At 40.9% G+C, this 22,881-nt stretch overlaps 1 protein-coding gene and 1 non-coding gene across 3 annotated transcripts in view; both read left to right on the top strand.

Moving 5' to 3' along the window:
* Ptk2 (protein tyrosine kinase 2) overlaps positions 1 to 22,881 on the top strand; it is a 252,149-nt gene that overhangs the window by 7,083 nt on the left and 222,185 nt on the right. The gene's annotated exons all lie outside the window — the stretch shown is intronic.
* On the top strand, positions 16,742 to 16,857 carry LOC141421968 (U5 spliceosomal RNA). The gene has a single exon (XR_012446637.1). It is a non-coding gene; the product is annotated as a U5 spliceosomal RNA (small nuclear RNA).

Raw genomic sequence — 22,881 nt, 5'->3', positions numbered from 1 at the left:
GTGAAGAGAAAACAAAAATAACAGAATCGAGACATTCAGAACAAGTTCTTTCTCCCTAAAATTAGTCAAGTAGAGTTAAAGTTTCAACTTCCTGTCAGTTATAGACTGTGACTCTATTGAATGTTCTTCAAAGTACCTGGCTTAGAGAGTTTTTCATCAGTACTAGTACATGGTACTGCTGTGCTTGCGCCAAGAAGCTAGGCTGCCACCCTTGGCCATTCTCTGATCACGTCTTCAGCTCCACCACCCCTTCTCTGCCTGTGTAGTCTGCCTCCTTTCTTACCCTTTCTGGTGGTTTCTGTGGTGTTGCTGTTGTGGTTTTAAACAGCTTTGTCCTGACAAGAATGAGGTTGCATTTACTGTTTCACAAAGTGTCAGTGTTTTTCCATTGGGGCTTCTGTTTTTGTTTCTCCATTGATGTGTACCTTCCTTACTGTATTCAGCAAACAAGTTCTTTGTTGGTTCTGTGTTTTCCCACTGTCTGCTTGCATTCTAGAATGTGCAGTTTTACTGACTTTCTGTGGTGGTTGTGGGCTGTACTGGGGACTGAACTCTGCCTCATGTTCTTTGGCCTGAGCCACACCCCGTCCTTCTACTTCCTAGTCTGTTTTTCAGATAGGGTCTATGCTTTTGCCTGAGCTGGCCTCACACTACGATCCTCTGACCTCCGGATCTCAGGCAGTGACCACCACACTCAGTTTATTTTGGAGATAGAGACTCACTAACTTTTTTTGCCTGGATTGGCCTCAAACTGAAACCGATCCTCCCAAGTAGTTGAGATTACAGCTGTGTGGCACCACACCAGACTCTGTGTTTTTTTTTTTTTTTTTTTTGTGGTACTGGGGTTTGAGCTCAGGGCCTGCACTGTGAACCACTCCATTAGCCCTCTGTGTGATGGGTTTTTGCTGGGCTGGCTTCTCTTAATCTCTGCCTTTTGAGGATTATAGATATGAGCCACCAGCGAAGCTGTTTTTGATGAATAGAAGTTAGGTTTCACTTGGACTTTGTTTATTTGTTTTTTTTTTTTTTTTGGTGGGACTGGAGTTTGAATTAAGGGCTTCGTGCTTGCAAAGCAGGCACTTGAGCCACACCTCCAGAAGTTAGTTTTCATATAGTCCGGTTTCTCAGTCTTTCTGTTAGAGTTTGTGCTTTTTGTGTTTTTCCCTATCCAAAGGTCATAAACTACAGTAAGCCTGCCTTGTTTTCAGATTTATTATCTGTGATTTTTACCATGCATGATGAAAAAATTAAAAAAAAATCAAAAGAAATTAAAAAAAACCAAAAATTTTAAGTACACACATTATATAGTTCAGTTGATGCAGAGAAGCTCTCAGTCAGTCCTGCGTTATTATCAGTTGTGTTTAAATTCGTTGTGTGCTGTGTTGAATGTTTCCCTGCCCTTAATTTTGTGAAAATCTGCCTCCTAAAAGTACATGTTGTCCAAAAAGCAAGGTCAAACTGAAGCGGGAGATTTGTGTAGGACCTAGATTGGGTCCTTGTCCTACCAAGCCAGAGAATGAACTTCATGGAGAGTTTATTGAGATGGAAAAGTGTAAAGTGGGACTGTAGAGCCCCCAGAGTTGGGGGGGGGGAGCCCCAAGAGAGGGTGTCTAAACGACATGATCTGAGGTCTTTAGTCCTTCTCTCCAGGGGTTCTCAATCTCTGTGTTAATTAGGTGTGCAAAAGCAGCCTTTTGGTTGGCTGTTCTTGCAACATTTTGATTGGTCAGTTCTGATCCTCACAGCTTCTGTCCAGCCTTTCCTTCTTTCCACCCTTTAAGGTCACAAGGAGGTCATAATAGCGGTTTCCAGGGGCCTTTCCTTCTGTCTTAAAAGTTACTGTGCTTAATTGAAGGTATAAGGTGACAGTTCTCAATTTGTTGAAAGGCAGTATGTCTTTAACAGAAGTTGGGTGGCATTGTGGGGTGGGGATAATGAATCAAGCATCCATAGTGCGTTGTTGAACTATATGCATCCTGAGCGTTTGTGTTTTTTCCTTAACAGAAGTCTTCTTGGAAGCAAGTACCTGAAATACCAAGGGTTACTGTAATTCATCTTTCTAAATGCTTTATAATTTTGTCTTTCACCTTTAAATTTATAATTAATTTGTAATTGTTTTTTGTGTATAGCATAAAGAAGGGACTTGATTTCTGGGGGTTGAATTCAGGGCCTCACATGCTAGGCAGGCACTGTACTACTGAGCCGCATCCTCCGCCCTTTGTGTCTTTTGTCTTGCTGAGTTGCCTGGGCTCTGGAGTAGCTGGGATTACAGGTGCATGCCACCGTAATTTTGTTTTTTTGACATGTGTATATTTAGTCATCCCAACACCATTTATTGAAAAGAGCGTCATTTTCTGTAATGCTCTGTAGTGCCTGCCACCTTTGTTGTAAGCAGAGGGTCTATATATGAGTTTCTGTTTTAGATTGTATTTAATTCTGTTGGTACTAAGCTCTTAGGTGATCACATTTACATGTCTTTTCTTGTTTTCAGCTCTTCTCATTTGGCTTGCCCAAGGGTGCGTTGACTGTTCTTGAGCCTTTGCAGCACTGTAGATATTGCAGACCTATGTATGTTTTAAAATTAGCTGTCACCTTTCAAGAAAACCCTTCCTGATGTGGTTTGGGACTATGCTGAAGGAATAGATCTATTTGTGGAGAATCGTTTCTAGTTTTGGGTGATGAAATCCCTATGAACATTTTGTCCAAGTCTTTGTGTAGACATAGACTTTCATTTCTTTGGGAGTGATTGGGCAGGCTCCAATGGCTGCATCATATGTATGGTGGGTGTATGTTTAACTTTTTTCTAGAGTGGATGCACAATTGGCATTTCTTGAGTGTTCCTTGCTTTACATTACTGGGATGGTACTTGGTATGCTCAGTCTTGTAGGTTTTAGCCATTTGAACAGGTGTGTAGTGATTTTTCATTGAGGTTTTTAATTTGCATTTCCCAAAAGAGTAGTAGTGTTGAACTTTTATTTTTTTTCCTGTACTGGGGTTTGAACTTAGGGCCTTGTGCTTGCTAGGCAGGTGCTCTACTGCCTGAGTCACACCCCAGTCTGCATCTTTTTCATGTTTACCTGCCATCCATATGTGTTCTTTGGTGAATTATTCACATCACTTGCCCATTTTTAAAGCTAGTTCTTTTATGTGTTGTGGATACAAGTCCATTGTTAGGTACATACTGTGCTTTTCTACCAGGTTGTGGGTTTTTTTTTTTTTTTTCCCTTTCATTAATATCTTGAAAAGCAGAAGTTACAGATTTTTAATTTTAATTTTTTTATAGGACTGGGGTTTGAACTCAGGGCTTCATGCTTAGAAAGCAGGTGCTCTACAGCTTAAGCACCTCCAGTCCATTTTGCTTTGGTTATTTTGAAGATGGGGGTCTCTAAAGCTGTTTGTCTGGGCTGGCCTCAATCTGTAATCCTCCCCATTGCAGCCTCCCAAGTAGCTAGGATTACATGCGTGAGCCACTTATGTTTTGGCTACAAGTTATAGATTTTGGTAATGTCCCATTTAGGGTTTTGTTTTATGGATTTTTTAAAAAAATCATATTTAAGGATTGCCTAATATTAGCCCACAAAGATTTTCTCCTGTTTTGTTTTTTTAAATTCCCCTTCCTAGAAGTTTTAGATTTTTACATTTAGGTATATGATTCCTTTTGAGTCAAGTTTTGTTCATAAGGTACAGGTCAAAATGACTCATAGGACTTGTGAGGCCTAGAATGAAGGTGTCTTCTTTTAGAGAACATTTGTTTTTGCTTTAACCTGTCAGGGGTCACCCTGAACAAATTCAAGGCTTGAGGTTATTTGGACCACCCAGAGCTGTAGTTCTTCTGAAGAGATGATTCATCCTGAGATGGGTGGCCTTTGGAAACCCTGCTTACTGTGGTAGGGTTTCACTTACAGTTGGCCCTCCATATCCATGGATTCCATATTGGTCAAGTCAGCCAACTGTAGGTCAAAAATATTTGTGAAAAAGAATTGCTTTTGTACTGAACATGGACACTTTTTTGATCATTATTTCCTAACAATAGATGAAGGACTCTATAGCATTTACATTAGATGAGAAATCTAGAGATGATTTAAAGTGTAAGGGAGGATGTGCACAGGTTGTATGCAAAACACTTTGCCATTTTATGTCAGGGGCTGAACAGCTGCAGATCTTGGTATCTGTAAGGGGGTCCTGAAGCCAACCCCTAAAGATACTGAGGGACGATTGTGTATATGTGGGAGGACCCAGCCATTGGTTCCTTTCCCTCTCCCTGCTCTTGTAAAAATGAAAGTTGAGAATTTTCAGAACTGGCAGATGTCTTCAGGGCAAAGATGATTTCTGTGTTTGTTAATCTCTTTAGGCTCCTAGTTTTCCTTAATTAAGGCCTAGTATTTCCTTCTTACAGTTTCTGGTTGCTTTTAAGATTTTAAAAATAATATATCCATCTTAGTCTTTTTTAGGGGGAAGAGTTGGACATTTAGGAGAGCCTGGAGTTAAGAAACTTAGAAAAATTCTGTTCTTTTTTGCTTCACTTCAGAGTATAGAGTCTAATTCTTTTTTTTTTTTGTGGTAACTGGGGTTTGAACTCAGGACCTCATGCTTGCTAGGCAAGTGCTTTGCTACTTGAGCCATGGCCCCAGCCCCAGCGTATAGAGTCTAGACCTGGACCTGATGTCTAATATAGCTACCAGTTACATGTGGCTATTTACATGAAATTAATTAAAATTAAACAGAATTTAACTTCCTGTTCCTCAGTCACACTAGCTGTATTTCAGGTGCTCAGTAGTCATGTGTGTCCAGTCTGCCACACTGGACAGCACAAATACAGAACATTTTAGTCATCACAGACAGTTCTAGAGGGTAGATCTGGCTGGATTATAAAAACCTCTACAGGACCTCACTGGTACCTGGCTTTGTGTTTGAGTATCTCTGGTTCCAGTGGTATTTCTGTTTGAAGCTTGGAGTTCTGGGCACTTGTCTGTGGAACAGCAGGACAGACGGTTGCGCCTCTTGATTTTGTAATTGTGAACCTCTTCATCAACTATGGTATGTGTCATCAGATGGCTTTGGTGGTGATGTGAAGCTGTGGTGCACCAAGTAGCAAGTCATTAAGTTTTGATATTTTAACTTAGAAGTAATGGTCAGGTTGAAGTTCCTGATTTAGTGATAGAGTTTATCCTGGGATGATCTGTGTCCCAGACCCAGCAGCTTCCTCCTCTGTCCCTGTACTTGGGTGGTCCTAGTGCTGAGCAAAGCTGCAGAGCACTCTGCACAGCAGGACAGCAATATACCACCTACTCTGAAGAGATAGTAGGAATTAGCTTGGTCAGGGGAAGGATGGGGAGAAGGTCTGGGTAGGAGAAAGCATGGGCCCCTTCCATGTATTGATGGGAACATGCAAAGATTGCTTTGCTGCATCTTCAGTTTGGTTTCCAGTATCTAGGCAGCAGAGCCATGGGAAGAATACCTAAGTCAGGATATCCTGTCCCTTCACGCTGTTTCCTGTTGCTTGGTAGTAGAGAGTTGTGTTAGGGATGTATTGGAACCCCTTTCTAGCTCGAAGATCACCAGTTTTGAGGATATGTCCACAATTGTTAGGAGCAGAGGACATGCCTCAAGTCCCCACTGTACCTTTTGCTTTGGGTCAGCCCAGCAGTTTCTGGGATGTTCTTGGAGCCATTGCCTGTTTGTCTTTCACTCTGGAAGGTTCAGGCTGATCAAGAAGCTGGGTTGGAATTAAGGCTTCTACAGGAAGGGAGGTAAAGACACAGAGCAGACACACATCGTGGCTGCTCAGGGAGTGGTTGTCGGCACTGGTCTACACAGGTTTGGGATCTCAGCAAGCAGAAAGCACTAAGCCTCGCTTGAACTGTACCATGATACGAATTTGAACTGGAAAAACTACCTTAAAATGGTTGGTGCAAGCACCATAGCAGGGCGTTTATAGCTTTAATGCTCATGTACATCACCTATGAGTCTTGTTACAGATATACTTTAGCCCTTCTAGGGAAGGCTTAGATTTGCGTTTCCAGCAAGTTTTTAGGAGATGCCATTGCTGGTGCTTTGTGAGTACCAAGGCAGTGGTCTTCACATTAAGCATGGTAAGGTGGTACCAACTCTTCCTTTGACTGGATAACCTTTGTGTAATGCAGGGGTTAAGGGCACTGGCTTTGGGGCAGAATTCTGGCCCTGTGATCTTGGGTTCATTTGTTAAATTCTCTAATCTGGCTTTCCTTGTCAGTTAAATGGTCCAAATAATAGAACTTTAGGCTGTTGAGAGAATTAACTGATACCTGGCTTTGTTAGCTGCTTCACAAAAGATAACAATTACTAAAAGTAAATGCTTACATGAAAAATGTGCTAGTTTTCAAAGTACTTAATCCTTGTCCATCTTTGCTCAATTTGTAAAGTTGCAGCTCAAAGGGAGTAGGATATTTGCATTCATTTGCCACCTCATACAAAGAGAAAATAGAGGTACAGCTCTCTATCCTTCCTCTCCTCCTGTGAGGGCTGGGACTGTGAGAGCCAGAGGTCAGAGCCAGCCTTCTTACATGAGATGAGTCTAGCCGCTGTCCTTTTTCATCAAACCTGACTGGCACAGGACATGTGTGGTGTTTATAATGCATTTCTTATACACCAAATTTGAGAACTAGGGATGTGGGGCCTCAGTATAGACTTGGAGGACTCAAAAATAAATAACTGATTTCCTTTAGAGGAATTCTCCTTCCCTTCATTCTCCTTCATCACTTTCATTGATGAAAACCTTGGTGTGGGCTTTTAGAGGAGCATTTGTGTTTAGTTGCCAGTAGTAAGGGTGGTGGAAAACTGTATTTTGTAGGAACTTTAAAAGCTACATAACTGAGAAATGATGTGACTTTTCTGTCGAATGGATGTTATATTTAATAATTAAAGTGAAATGATTCTTCAGTTTTATTTTAAAATTTGTGAAATTTTAAAAATCAGAGTGTTGTAATGAACTCATTGTGTGTTCTTCACTTTATTATTACTGCTTAAGTAATATTGCTGACTTCTCAGAGATGAGGGTTGATAATTGAAATTTGACAATACTTGCTTTGGGAACATATGTGCTAACATTGGGCTGATACTGATGGTCCTGCTGAAGTGAGGCAGAACAGTTCATGATGTGTTTCTTTAAAAAGGATAGGGAAGGAATGGTATGTAGCTACTCTGCTTCTCTAAGGTCCTGCCATGAGTAGGTGATGCAGTGAGAGGGGACTGCAGCTGTCTTGTAGTGTCTTAAGTGACCCTGTAAGCTGAACAAGACAGTGGGTCTCTTCACAGACTTGGAACTCTCGGCTAGAAGGTTTTTTAGGTTCTTCCTCCTTCTTGCCTTTTCTCCTCTCTTTTATGCTTGCTTTCCTATATGGGTTCAAGTACTCCTGATTGAGGTATCTGTTTTTTAACTGAGTCAGTAGAATGGAGGAGAAGTGTGGAGGTTTAGCAGAGCAAGATTTAATATGAAGAGGGCTGGGAGTGTAGCTTAAGTGCTAAGACCCAAAGTTCAAACCCTCAGTTTAAACTTAAAAGAAATAAAGGAAGCCGGGTGCCTGTGGCTCATGTCTGTAATCCTAGCTACTCAGGAGGGAGAGATCAGGAGGGTCACATTCGAAGTCAGCCCAGGTAATTAGTTCTTGAGACCCTATCTTAAAAATAACAGAAAACAGGGCTGGCAGAGTGACTCAAGTGATGAGTGCCTGCCTGCCTAGCAAATGTGAGGCCTTGAGTTAGAAACCCCAGTATCACCCTCTACCCAAACCGCCTCCCCCTGCCCCCCCCCAAAAAAAAGGGTATGAAATGTGGAAGGCTATAGATGAATGCTCTGAGAACCTGGAGGAAGGAAGCCCATGTCAGCCTGGCTCAGTCCCCCCAGTTAACACTCTTGGTCAGGGCTAGCAGACCGTATGAAGGGCCACATGGTGAATACTTCAGGATTTGCAGGCCTCATGTGTGGCCTCTGTCACCATGTTTAGCTGTTGTGGTGCAGAAGGAGCCATGGACACAATGCAAAGACATGAACTGGCCATGAGCTAGCTCTGGATTCTGAAATTTAAGTCATGTATAACTTTCATATGCTGTGAAAGATCACTCTTCTGGTTATTCTTTTAATCATATAAAATCTAGAAAACAGCTTGGTTTCTACTCTGTAATAGAGGGCAGAAACTAGGCATTTGTGCACCTCTGTGCAGCTTACAGAGGGCATTCTCCTTACCTTGAAGCCCTGTGTGGTTCCTGGGCATGTCTTCTTTCCTCCTTCCTCAGGGGTGGCTGGGATGACACCACCCCATCTTCACACCAGAGCACTTTGTGAAACCTTAACTGACCTTCCTACAGCCTCCTGAGCTCCTTGTTCTTCGTCTTTTTGCCTTCTGATGTTATTTGTATTTTCCTTATTTGTAATTTCTTTTTCACTTGGCTATGATATAAACTATGAGGACCAAATGTCCTGCTGTTCATTGCTGTACCACCATCATTTACAATAGCAGTCAGACCTGGACATGTAGTTCAATGGTGTAATACCTGGTTTCAATACCAGGACTGAAAAGAGAAAAAAAGCAGTCATTGAATGATTGTAGCATTTATCATTTTCTGACTTTGTATTAACTTTGCCTGTTTTGAACTTTACATGTGTTCTTACATGGCTTGCTTTTTCTCCACTTAGCACAGTGCTTCAAAGACTCATCTGAGAGCTGTATGTTAGTGTTTATTCATTTTCACTGTTGTTTACTTGTCTGTAGTTGATGGGCATTTGGGTTTGTTAGCAGTGTGCTGTCCTGCTGCACAGTGTGACACTGCTGTGAACATGCTCCAACATTTCTATTGCCCATGAACGTGGGCAAGAGAAACTCCTGTTTCTAGGAGTTTCTCTTGCCCATGAACGTGGGCAAGAGAAACTCCTGTTTCTAGGAGTGTGGTTGCTGGGTTATGGGGCCAGTCAGTCTTCAGCCTGACTAGTTACTGCAAAATTACTTTCTAGGTAGTTGAAACAATTTCTGTCCCCACCAATATAATGACTCCTGGTTGCTTTATATCTTGTCAATATTTTGTTTTGTCTGACCTTTTTAGTTTTGCCATTCTGGTGGATATGCCATAATGTTTTATTGTGACTTTACTTTGAATTCTCCTTATTACTAATTACGTTGAGCCTGTTTTGATTTATTTGCCCTATCTGTTTTGCCTTCTGTGAAGGACCTATGACTCTTTGCTTAGTTTTCCCTTTCTTGTTTCTGGGTGTGCGTGTGTGTGTGTGTGTGTGTGTGTGTTTGAATTGACTTACAGCTGTTTTTTGTGTGAATTATAATTCTGTATCATTATGTGTTGTGAATGTTTTGTTTTGGTTTGTGTTTTTTTTTTTTTTTTTTTTAATTCCGTCCCCCCTCCAACCTTTGTGATGTCTTGAAACTAAAGTCCTTTTTTGGCAGTACTGGAGTTTGAACTTAGGCCTCATGCTTGCTAGGCAGGTGTTCTACCACTTGAGCCACTCTACCAGCCCCTATAACTCTTCTTTTGATAACTATTTTATGTATTTCTGTTAAGGAATCTTTCTTTACTAAAGAATTAAGTTTTGAAGCATTTTTGATACTTAGTCCCCTAAAGTGTTACTCTATTCAATAAATATGTTCAATATTTAGACATTTTATAACTTTTATTGAGACTGGGTGATTCATGTCTTGTTTTAACGTTGCTGATTAATGCCACACAAATGAAACTTTTTCAAGATGGATTTATCTCTAGAATTGGATTGTAGCCAGAAAGTGTAGCAATTCTTAAATAGACCCATATTTAAATTTGGCTAAGACCTTCCCTAAGAAATTTTGGATACCTAAAGTGACTTAAACTCCAGCTATACATAGTTGATACCTTGGTTATGAAAACAAGATTTTTTTTTTAAGTTAATAGATTTTCTTATATTTCTTTTCTGTCTTTGGAAATGCTTGTGTTAATTCCTGGCTGAAACTGAGGTGTTACTGTAAATTATCAGCTTTTTAAAAAATTTATTATTTATTTATTTTTTGCAGTACTGGGTTTGAATTCATGGTCTCATGCTTGCTAGGCAGGCGCTCTACCATTTGAACCATTTCACCTGTCCCATTATCAGCTTATGGACTCTGTTCTACCCACGCTGAAGCTTATAGACAAAGACTCCCTTAACTGGCATATTTTAGTCATGCTGTGATCACAGTTGCCTTCCTTTCAGTGGTGTTTGTTAATTAAGCTTTTTATTTTTGTGTTGCCTTCTCAAGGACTGACTCTTAAAAAAAAAAAAAAAAAAAGCCAGAGAGAAAATGTTTAGTTTGTAGTTAATCATAGGCCTTTTTAGACTAGTGGCATTTTGGGTGTCCATTTTATTATTTTCTCCCCAAGGAGTAGTGTTAACTTGAAAATTATCAAAGTTAAATAATGGGCCCGAGAGTAAGTTTTACCCCTCCCCTAGTCTCAGACATTAGTAATTGAAGGTGTCTAGATATTGTAGTTTGTGTAGAGAAGTAGGTCTGTTTAACAGTAAAAGCATTTTATGTAAGAATCAGGAGACCTGAATTTATAAATTCTGGTGCTCTGCCTTGAGTCATGTGGCTTTTGGCAAGCTACTTAGTTTCTGTACTTCTCAATGGCCTTATCTATAAAATACAGTATTTCTGATCTCAGCCTTTGCAGTTAATGTGTAGTTACTATGTAACCCGGTATACAAGTGTGATGGTGTGCCTGTCTTTGACTTACATAGTGTTTTACTATTAAAGCAAAGCACTTGGTGTGTTTCACTAGTGCTTCATTCTGCTAATATATTTGTGCAGCATTTAAAATGCTGTTTTGTTCCTGGCACAGTAGTAAGGCCTAGAGGTATGGATATGGGGGGAGGGTGAAACTGGCACAGCTCAGTGGCTTGCGATAGGGTGTGTGTGGTGGTCATGTTGCAGAAGCTCCGGGGGGCCCACCAAGCAAGTCCCCAATGATGCCTTGGAAGACTTTGTGTTGAAGGCTAGATAGCAAACATTTCAGTCCTTGTAGGCTGCATGAGGTCTGTTCCTATTCTGTTTTTTCCACCTCCTTTAAAAATGTAAAAACATTTTTGGCTTGGGAACCATAAGGAAACTGGCTGTGAACCAGATGTGGTGATGTTTTCTTAGGAGTTAGGTTAGTGGGGTGGTGGAAAGTGGCTCCCGTGCGACATCATGGGGATACGAGAAGCTGGGGTACTGTGGAACTGGGTGTTTTGGTAATTTCTGGAGTAGTACAGGTTGGGGTGGATAGAGGAAAAGATGAGGTTGATACTCGGCAGGATTAAAGCAGTTTGCACTTGCTTCTAATGTGAACTTCATGACCTGGAATGGAGGCAGGAGCAGTTTTCTAGGGCAGGAGGATGGTTGGACTAGAGCTACAAGGCACAGAAGAGAAAGGGGAAGTTGACTGCTGTTGCCTAGGTAGTAAGGCAAAAGGGGTAAAGGTCAGAAGTTGATTAACAGTCCATGTGTTCTTGTGATTATGTAATTATATTGTGCAGATAAACGAAGAAGGCCTTAATTAAGGGCACAGTGGAGGCAATGGAGAGAAGGGATTGCTTTGAAACCTATTTCTGAGTTAATCTACAGGCTTTGACCATGAAAATGAAAAGGTAGGGCTTAGGAGGCTAGGGTAATTCCAGGGTGGCTGCTAGGTTTCTCCTTTAGATACTAGTTTATGAAGTTCTTTTGGCTCTTTTTCACACCTTGGAATATAGCTGTTGTCAAACAATTGCTGTAACTGGGCATGGTAGTGCATATCTGTAGTCCCAGCTACCAGGGAGCATCGAGAGCTCAAGGCCAGTTGGGCTGTGGATGTTGCTTAGTGGTAGAGAGCTTGACCACAAGCCCCTGAAACTATAAGCAGAATTGTGTATGTGTGTGTATGTGTTTTTCCATGGTATGAGATTTCTAGAATGCTCATCAGATCATGATGAGGGAGGGAGGGAGGCCAGCAAAGAGGTGGAGCTGTTTCTTGTTAGATAGTACACTTCTGGTGCACTGTAAAGGTGTGGTGTAAGGGAAAGCCAGTCATACAAATCACAGGAATCTGACTTTAAATGCAGTGTACCCCAAACTGCTAGGTAAAATGCAAACACATGCATCTGTTTCTCAGGTTGAACTGTGTCAGCTGGCAATTAAAGTGTGTTTCCCTGGTGTTCTCTCCTCCTCCCTAAAGGTAAAATAAGACACAGGGTGCCTAGAAGGCCAGCCAGATGTTTGTGACTCCATCTGACGTGGAGTGTCTTCAACATGGTGCTGTTTAACATTAGACAGAGCTAAAGTTTATAGACTGTTAAGTGCATCTTAAAATTCACATGGCTATGAGAGATTGTGTCACCACCAAAAAATGAGTATAGTTGGATCAGGTTAGAAATGTGTAATAGTGAGATGTAAAACAATACCTAGTATAGTTGTGGCTGGAGAAATAGGTTGAGATGGGAGCATCAGGCAGGTTTAATCTGATGTGCTAGAGTCTGTATTGGATTGGCTCATGTTTGATGTTGGCTTTATTATATATAATTTAGGAATTGTAGACTACCGTTAATGGCAGTCACTGCAGAGATGTGAACCTGGTAAGACAGGACTATACCATATAGGTAGAATTTAGGGAGAGATTGGTGATGGGGTTATTCTGAGGTTTCTTCTTTCCTGTTGAGAAAAAATTGTGACTTCCATTAAGGACAGTGTTACAAAATGGCAAAGTATAAGAACTTACGGGTATCTGTGATGATATGGAAGTCAAAAGTGAAAACTTGCCAGGTGCCGGTGGCTCACACCTATAATCCTAGCTACTCAGGAGACAGAGATCAGGAGGATCATGGTTTGAAGCTAGCCCCAGCAAATAGTTCACGAAATCTGATCGCAAAAAAACCCATCACAAAAAAGGGCTGTTGGAGTGGCTCAGGGTGTAGGCCCTGAGTTCAAACCCCAGTACCACCAAAAAAAAAAAAAAAAAAAAAAAAAAAAAAAAAAAAGAAAAGAAAAGCCTGTATGGTTTCAGATTTCAGATATCCACCTCAGATTTCAGGTTGAGGTAGTTGTGATTCCCATGTGGGCAGAAATTTGGAAACTACTTTGCTTAGGTCCTGGGAAAGTTTAACTAGTATTCTGTCTTGAAAAGTAACTTTAGTTGTATCTTAAGGAATTGACTTCAAAAATCAGGTAGTCAGGGAAACTTCGTTTAAATCAGAGTTGTCTATGTGTTAATTTTTTTTTTTTTTTTTTTTTTGGAAATGGGGTCTTGTGAACTAGTTGTCCAGGCTTGTCTCAAACCATGATCCTCCTGATCGCAGTCTCCCATATACCTAGGATTATAGGTGTGGGCTGCAGTGACCACTTTTGTTTTTTTTTGGGGGGTAATATTGGGGATTAAATTCAGGACCTTGCACTTGCTAGGCAGGTGCCTTATCACTTGAGCCATGTCTTTCTTGTTAGTTATTTTGGGTATAAGGTCTTGTGTTTATGCCTGACCAGCCTGAACTATGATCCTCCTCTATTTATGCTTCCCGTGTAGCTGGAATGACAGGTGTGCATTACTGTGCCCGGCTATTTATTGAGATGAAGTCTTGTGAACTCCTATGAGTCTGCCTTTTTTTTTTTTTTTTTTTTTTGGTGGGGCTAGGGTTTGCACTTAGGGCTTCATGCTTGCAAAGTAGGTGCTCTGCTGGGTGAGCCACACCTCCACCCTGAGTCTGCCTATTTTGACTCTGTCATTGGAAAATATGCACACTTTTCCAGTGGGGTTTTGCCCCCTTTATTCTAATTGCTGTACGTAAGCTGGTTTTTTGGGGGTAGATATAAATTTGGGGAACAGAGCTCTTACTTGATTGGTGAGGAGGAACTAGAAGTTATAGATGACCATGTGATGGTGAATTATGCTTGAGAGCTTTCAAAGGAATGTTGATTGTCATGACTTACAGCCCAGCATGAACCTTTTAGCCAGTGAGAAGAGTGCCACACAGTTTATGAAACATAATTTTCCTGTAAATTGGTAGAGAGGAGATTGAAACAATTGACACTATTAACTATAGAGGTGAAAAACAGATATAATTGAGTTTGATGCTTAGAAATTGAAAAGCAAGATACATATATTTTAAAATAAATACTGCCAGTTCTGTCCTTCCAATCAGATTTAAAGGGCTTTCTTGAGGGGCTCTTGTGCTAGTTGATGGAGATTCATTGAGTAAGTGATATGGGGCCCCTACCCCCAGGAAGCTTTCAGGCTCATTAGTGGTTCCGAAAAATAGAATACAGAGGCTTACTAAGGAGAATATTAAAAAAATGCACATACCTGGGGTGATCTCATGAATTATGCCTGGTGTAGGGTTCAGTCACCTGAACTTTAAACTAATGGTTCCTGAGTTTGAGAAACATTGCTATAGTGTTAGTGAAAACTTGTTGTGAATTGTAAAGTTTGGGAGGTCCCCAAGACTACCATAGGTTCAGTGATTTGCAGGAAGAACTCACAGAACTAGAAAAGCCCTTGTCCTCAGGGGTACAGTTCATTGCAGCAAGAGGATACTGACTAAAATCAAGGAGGAGAAGCTCACAGGGTGAGTCCAGGTGAGACTAGCTGTGAGCTTCCCTTTGTTCTCTCAATGGAGCTGTGTGGACAGCACTTATTTATCCAGCATCCAAATGACAGCCTGCACAGACCATTGCCAACCTGGGAAGCTCACTGAGATATGCTGTCCAGCGTTCTATTGGGGGTTGTCATGCAAGCATGGTTGACCACTTGAATAGCTGATGTTAGTCTTCAGCCCCTGCAGAGGCTAGGCTTGGTATTCTGTGCTTCAAGATTCCTAGGTAAATAAGGACAGGCTGGTGAGGCAGGAGATTACAAGGGCTCAGTGGTTCCCTCCGAGGAGTTTGGGCAAAGGGTCCAGCCTTTGTTTGGCCTAGAAGATATAATTTATTTTGTCATTACTAGGGCAATCATGCTCTTTTTGGTAGAAGATACGTTGTGACCACATGCAGTATCATTTACCAGTGAAGTAAAAAATTAAATTGTACATGATGGTACATACCTGTAGTCCCAGCTGCTTAGAAGCTGAGGCAAGAGGATCCCTGGAGTCCAGAAGCTTGAGGCCAGACGAAACAACATAGCAAAACAAAACAACCCTCCGCTCAAACCAAAAACCAAAACATCAGACTTTCTATACACAACTGAGGATGTCTCTAGAAAGAAGTGTGTCCTGTTTGACCCCTGTCCTAACATTTTTGTTAGGGATATGAATAAAGAACAAGAATCACTCCGGGAAACAGCTTATTTTTAGAATTATAATTTTAAAATATTTTGACAAGTTATAATGAAGTGCTAAAATCAATAAAGGAAGACTTGGGAATAAATGTAAAATAGCAACTGAGGAAGTTAAAGGTGATGAAACTTGTCTTAACTCTACCTGTGTGAAAAACACTAGGGTTTATTTGACTAAACCAGTGATTGATGAGCTTTTCTGTAAAGGACCAGAGGTAAATATTTTGTGGACTAGTAGGAAGAACAAGGGTATTATGTGAGTACTTACATAATGAGAGATAACAGATTTTCATTGAGAGGATTCAAAACATACTAATATTGAATGTATATTTTTTGAACATAGGTCTAATGAGAAGAATGGAATTCTCTTTTGGGGGAAGAGGTGGATCACATTTTGTTTAACTGGAGTTCAGAGTTGGGGAGTTAGGGTTCTCTGCCGTCAATGTTACAGGAATATATTGTCTTTTTTTTTTTTTGTGGAACTGGAATTTGAACTCAGGGCTTTTTGCTTTCAAAATAGGCACTTTACTCCTTAAGTCACACCTTTAGCCCATTTTGCTCTGGTTATTTTGGAAATGCAGTCTTACAAACTATTTGCTCAGATGGCCTCAAACCATGATCTTCCTGATCTCAGCCTCCCAGGTAGCTAGGATTATAGATGTGAGCCACATCTATGCACTTGGCGAATCTTTAGTTTTGTTAGATTTATCTTGATATTTGCCTTTTAGCATGTCATTACATTGTAGATGAATCTCTTCCTTTGATGATTAGATGGACCATTTAAAAGGTTTTTGAAATATGTCAGTTTTCTTTGAACATGTGTCAGGGTTTGAAAAATGCTTCTGAAATTGTACTTTTTTCCTCTCTTTAGTAGTACTGGGGTTTGAACTCAGGGTCTCATAATTGCTAGGCAGGTGTCCTACCTCTTGAGCCATGCCACTAGCTCTGGAACTGCTCTTTGACTCAGAAAATATATGTGCTGCAGATTTGCACGGGAATGGAAATCTTCCTTCTTGCTTAACTTTCAACAGCATGACAAGTGTGTAAGGAGTGTGAAGTAAATGTCATGGCGCTATCACCTACCTGACTGCAGTGCAGTATTAATTCCTAATGTAAGCTCTGCTGTGTTTTGTAAATTTAGGTTGAATTCATTAAGAAATGTTATCAAGTCTAGCAAAAACTGATTTCCAAGGCTTTTCAAGTCTTTGCTAACACTGATAACAGGGATTCTTCAGCAAAACTTGGCTCTGAGGTCAGAAGTTCATAATTAAACCTAGTAGAAGTCATTTAACTGGTGTGTGGTAAGACAAAGTCAAGATAGTCAGCTTCTGCCAGGTGCTGGTGGCTCATGCCTGTAATCCTAGCTACTACCCTAGCTACTCTAGAGGCAGAGATCAGGAGGATCGCGGTTTGAAGCCAGCCTGGGCAAATAAGTTTGCGAGGCCTTATCTTGAAAAAAAACCCTTCATTAAAAAAACGCTGGTTTTTCTTCAGATCATATAAATCTTTTGCCCTTTACTAAAGATTTCTGTGAAGAGGAACAATTCTGAGTCTTAAGCCAATTTTTTGAGGCCTTGTCTCGGCAAGGCTAATTAAAAAAAAAAGGGGGTTGGTGGAGTGGTTCAAGATGTAGATTCTGAGTTCAAGTCCCAGTATCAGGAAAAAAAGATACTCAGCTTCCGTTTCTGGTAAAAATTCAAGGAATCAATGATGATTAAGAACAAGAGCTAATGAAGTTCACAGTTGATGCTACTGCCTTGATTACATGAGTTGGGTAGAAGCACTTTCCTCAAAGAACTGATGATAGACTGATGGATAATACAATGAATAACCAGGCTTTAGATATGCTCCCCTTTCATAATCTAGAGATTGTCCAGTTCATCCTTTTTCTGCTCTCCATATATTTTCACTGTCATCAGTGAGGAGATAGCACCTTCCACTAAAGCTAGTGTTTTCTCACCTTCTTTGAAAATGTTCTGCCTGTACATAGTTGCACACAGATTATTCTTACAAGCTAATTTTCGCATCTTTTCAAATTCAGCATTGACTCCTCAAATGAACACCGAGCAAAGTTGGAAACATCTGTTGATTCTCTAACAGCCAAGGAAAACCACTAAAAAGCATTTGACTTGTTCTTTTAACTTACAGTGGATGTCCTCAACTCTTTGAGTGGTTATTCTTAGTGAAAGACTAATGATCTTAAGCAAGTTCATTCTTTTTTTTTTTTTTTTAATTCTTGTGCTGGATGTACATTGTGGCATTTACAAAAGTTCTTACAATATATTAAATATATCATACTTGAATTCACCCTCTTAGAAGTTCATCCTTGATACACTTCTGGCTGTTGTGGTCAAATCTGGTTTAATTAAGTCATCATCATCCATGCAAAGTGAGGGGCATTTAAAGTTTTGAGTGGAGGAGAGGTGATATCTGATTTACACCTGACTGTGGGTTGATGCAGGTACTAGGCCAGCAAGGGTAGACAAGGGCACTGGTCAGCCACGGGCAGCGGGTGGCTGTTGCATTTATTTGGACGAACAGTGGTTGTAGCTCAAGTCAACTTGGGCTTGGTGGATGTTGAGCAAAGTGAAGAGTTGCTGGGCCGATTTGGTAGGAAGAGGGACATTATTTGCTGACAAGATTGGATAGGGAGTGTGGGAGGAAGAGGAGTCGAGGACGACATCTGTTGGTTTTTTTGCCTGAGCATCTAGAAGGGGAGAGTCATTGTAAACTGTGGTATGGAAGACTAAAGAAGATTTGAAGGGGAGGATCAGTGCCAAGGTTTGAGATGTCTGTTAGACTTCTGCCCACTTATCTTTGGAGATGCTGCACTTCTAAGGGATCTGGAGGCTAGTCTAAGTACAGAGTGTGTCCTTCAGAGTTTGGTCAGAAAAATAGAAGCCATACAGACACATTTTAGATACAAAGTATTAGGATCCCTCACCACGAGCTGAATGGCTAGTGAAGGCAAGGTCAGGAAGCAGCTAGGATGTTGAGTGCTACCCAGGAGTGCCCTTGGAATGAGCCTGTGATTGGGACGTTTGGAGTCAACTGCTGCTGGTCTCAGTGGTTCCTCAGGTCACTCAGGCCACTGGGAGGTCTCAGAAGAAGGGTACAGCAGGTCTTAGTTGCCAGAACTTGGTTGAATTCTTTTTTTTTTCTTCCTGCATATTTTCATCTAACCAGTCTTGCAGAAGTGCCTTTTTAAAGAGTCAACTTGGACCCTGAGTTGTAGCTGGTCAAGGTTTCTGGGATGTGGCTCTGGCTTTTCTGTGACAGATGGCAGCCTAGGTAACTGGATTTTCAAGGTGAGAGTTGGGAGAGATCTGAGCTAGCCCTAACAAGGAGACAGCATGTGCAGTGATATTCCTTAGGGAGCAGAGATAAGGGATGGAAGGACAGAACCTTGGGGGATTCTGGAAATAACGTGTATGAAAGTAGGGGAAGGACAGATGAGGGACCAAAAAGGCCTCTCCTGTGAGGTAAGAAAACTGGGAGAAAATGGGATCTGGAAACCAAGAAGGGAAGTAGACGTGATCCTCCCTGTCAGTTGCTGCTGACGGGTCAAGTAGTGTCTGACTCCTTACTGATGGATTTAGCCCTGTGGAGGTTGTTGGTAATCTTGTAGAAAGTTGGGTTGAAAAGAGAACAGAGAATTTGCAATATTGAGTACATTATGTGCTTGTTTATAGGATCATTTGTGTAATAGCTGCTTTAAAGTCTTTGTGGGATAATTCTAACATTTGCGTCATCTTACTATTTGCTTGACTTGATTTTCTTTTTCCATGGGAACTGAGCTTTTCTTGATTCTTCCTGTGCTTAGTATATTTGGATTGTTTTGCATAGTGTGGTAGGAGACTCTGGGTCATGTTTAAATCTGCTGACTTGGTGGTTTGAATTCTAGTTTTTCCCCCTGATTTACTTGCCTGCTGTTTGCTCTTCAACAGCTTCAGCAGTTACTCTGTCCAGGTTTTCTTTTACGTTCCAGGTTGAATGCGCTTGTGTCTCATCACTTCCACCTGTAGCCTTTCACTTTGCAGGCTGCTTCTACTACTCAGGTGGGCCATCACGCCCAAATGACTTTGTGTCCTTGTTGCTACAGGAGATGCCCCTCTGAGTGACTTCTTGAATTGATTCATAGGTAGATGCTTCTTTTGATGTCTCATTCCATAGTGCTTCATTTGAACCCCTTCTCAGGTAGACAGTGTGACCCTTATGTTATATCATGACAACCATTATTTCTTAGTATGATTGATTGAAGGGTGGTCTTGTCTTGAAACGCATTGACTTTGCCCATTGACAAGTAGTTCCGGTAGGATAATGTTCTTTAATATTTTAAGCCTTCTATGCAGTAGCATTTTTGGGGGATATAATTTGCAGTACAGAGTAGAACAGTGATGAAGGGCACTAACTTTGGACGCATTTTGCTTTTAATTTCAGGTGTTTTCTTTGAATCCTATATGGTATTCTCCAAGTTACTTAACCTCTTTAAGTCTGTTTCTTCCCCCATCTGCCCAATCATCTATTAAGTTGAGATTACCATAGCTCTTTTATAAATTGATACATTTAGTTCTTAGTACATGGATAGTCATAAATAATTGCAAACTCTTATTTTTAAGGCTGGATCAGCCTGATATCAGCAAGTGTAGTTCCTAGTCTTGATCATTCCCTGACTCTTATCAATCTGAAAGACTGGAAAGTAGTTTGTCATTTTTCTCTGCATATAAAATGGGCAGCATATTGTTACTGTTAATATTATTTGATTTTCAAAATTCAGTAACTTTTCAGCCTCTTTTTCTTTTAGTGCATTCATTTAGTTAGTGGCTTTGTGGCAGTTGGTGACAAACCCTGTACCAAGCACTGGCACACAAAGAATAAGACACAGTATTATAGTGTCTAGGGCTCCATGAGCGGCCCTAGAATCTAGTTTTAGAATATTTTTGGTTAGGAAATTATTTTGGAGCATAAAGGTTTTTTGTTCACCCAGATGATTTTTATAACCATATTCACATTCAGAAAGTTCCTTCTGACCTGTGTTCTTTGAGAATGCAGGTTATAGCTTATCTAAGTGCAGAGCTCCTGGTAGACTAAGCCTAGAAAGGAAAGCCATATTTTGGAACATTGGAGAACTTCACAGATGACTTAAATTGCTAAGATGTTGCTGGTTAAGAAGCAGTCAGCTTGGGTCTTACTTAGCAGTGAGCATCAAACATACATTTCCTTTTCTGGGGCTTCTCTCCAGCCAGGTAGCTTATGACCTGTGTGTGGTGTAGAGTGCAGTTTAGCTTTGAAAGAGCTCTGCTGTCACCAGTACTCTGGGACTCCCAGATTGTGATGAGCCAGGATTTGCATATCTTTGCATTTCAGATTGCTCCCTTGTTTGCTGTGGACTTTGGGGAACTTAATAACTTTTTTTTTGGGTACAGGAGTTTGAATTCTGTACCTCTTACTTGCTAGGCAGGCACTTTACAGCTTGAGCCACGTCCCCAGCCCATTTTGATTTAGCTGTTTCTCAAATAGTCACATAGGTCCCTGTTGTTCAAATAGGGTCTCTTTGGGCTATTTTTCTCTGAGCTGGCCTGAATTGCTGATCTTCCTATTTTTGTCTCCTGCATAGCTAGAATGACAGGCATGCACCACCATGTCCAGCTTATTGGTTAAGATGGGGTCTGATTAACTTTTGCCTGGCTGGTTTTGAAGTTTGATTCTCTTGATCTCTGCCTTCAGAATAGCTAGGATTATAGGTGTGAGCCACCATGCCTGGTAAGAATTTTAACTTTTTAAAGAGTCTGTTTCCTTGTGTATAAAATATAAATAGTAATTAGAGGATTAATAAGCTAAACATACCAAGCACTCTAGAAATAGGAAGTATTACCATTAGGATTTCTAGGACTGCTATTCATAATAATGAGAGGTGGGTGATAGGAGGCTGTCTGAGTTGAATTGTGCATTGAAGTGGAAGCATTATAAGCGGGGTGGGGTGGGGGGCGCAAGGACATAGTCCATCTGGTAATGAAGCACAGATTTAGTGTGTGAAGAGTAGGAAATTTCACTGTTCAGCTTAGAAAAGGAAAAGAGTTCTGAGCAGCCCAAGCATATATTTCTACCTATCTTAAGACATGCCCACTCATGCAAAAACAGCAGGGAGGGCGCATGTTGCAAGTATCTTTTGAGAGTTGAGAATGTGCTTCATTGAATAGTAAGTCAAGTTTAATTGTTCTTTATCCATCTGGAGTAAAAGAATTTAAACTCAAGTTTACACAAGTTGTAAACTGTCTACTTTAGGCCACATTTGAACTAGTTCATGCTTGTATTTTACTACATGCATAGTTAAAATGCATTGGTTTGTGTTCTTAACAAGGATGTATTAAGGAAGAGTTGGAACATAACGTACATTAAGTTGTCCATTGCTAAAATAGCACACTCTGTTACTAGAATAGAGTGCTGTCACTTGCTTAAATTCTACTTAAGATATACAGTAAAGCAAAAGGCAGTTATCAAAATGCAAGGAAGACACTCAGAATCGATATGTGTGTTTACTTCATTCATTGCCTCATCCCTGCACCAGGTAGATGCTTATTGATTGTCATGTGCTATAGGCATTGTTTCAGATGGAGTGCATGCTACTGGGAATATAGTGGTGAACAAAAACCAGGCTTAGGCCAAGCATAGTAGTGCATGCCTGTAATCCTAGCTATGTGGAAAACAGAGATAGGAAGATCATGGTTTGAGGCTAATCCTGGGAAAAAGACCCTGTGTCTATCAAAAAAAACAAGTCAGGTGTGGTAGTGAACTGCTGTAATCCCAGTTACTCAGGAGTCAAAATTAGGAGAATTGTGGGCCCTGTCTGAAACTGGCTGGGGCAAAAGTATGAGACCCTATCTGAAAAATAAACCAGAAAAACAAAAGGATTGGGGACATGGCTCAAGTCCTAGCAAGCATGAGGCCCTGAGTTCATTCTCCAGGAACACCAAACAAAACAAAATGCCAGGCATGGGAAGTAGCTGGGATAGGTTTTGGGGTGTGTGGTGTGTGTGTGTATACAGTAGCCTTTCTATCCTCCCTCCTTCTCCCCCAGAATGTTCTAGTTGGAATGAGTAGGGGTGAGGAATGGCAGGGAGAGTAAAGGCTTAGAAGGTGTGTTTTGGGCCCCAGATAAATATCTACAGAACAGGGAACACAGTTGGAAAACTGCTGTTCTAAGCAGAGAATTTCTGGTTTCCTCAGGTGGGAGCTATTGAAGACTTAGCAGTTGGCATAGTTCATTTTTGGAAAAGCCATTCTGCTACTGGTGAGGAAGATGAATTGAAGGGGGCTCGGTTTAGAGTTTGTTGAAACAGTATGTCTTGAACTAAGTCCATGACAGTGGGATTGAGAGGAAAGGTGACTTCCAGCATTACTAGAGGTCATGGTTGTGAGAGGTCTAAGAGGTGGAAGAGCTGTGGATAAGAACTCGATTGGTTGCCTGGTTGTGGTTAAGGACAGGAGTTTTGGGGTCTTACCTCAATTTGACTCTCCTGTGAATTTGGACAGTCAGATAACTTTTGTAAGTCTGAACTTCCTGAAATGTGTAGCAGGAATAGTTGAGAGGTTGTTTTGAGGAACAAGTACTCC

Source organism: Castor canadensis, chromosome 3, assembly GCF_047511655.1.
Source record: "Castor canadensis chromosome 3, mCasCan1.hap1v2, whole genome shotgun sequence".
Taxonomy (NCBI): domain Eukaryota; kingdom Metazoa; phylum Chordata; class Mammalia; order Rodentia; family Castoridae; genus Castor; species Castor canadensis.
The sequence above is the reverse complement of the archived record's forward strand: the minus strand, read 5'-3'. Positions and strand labels throughout refer to the sequence as shown.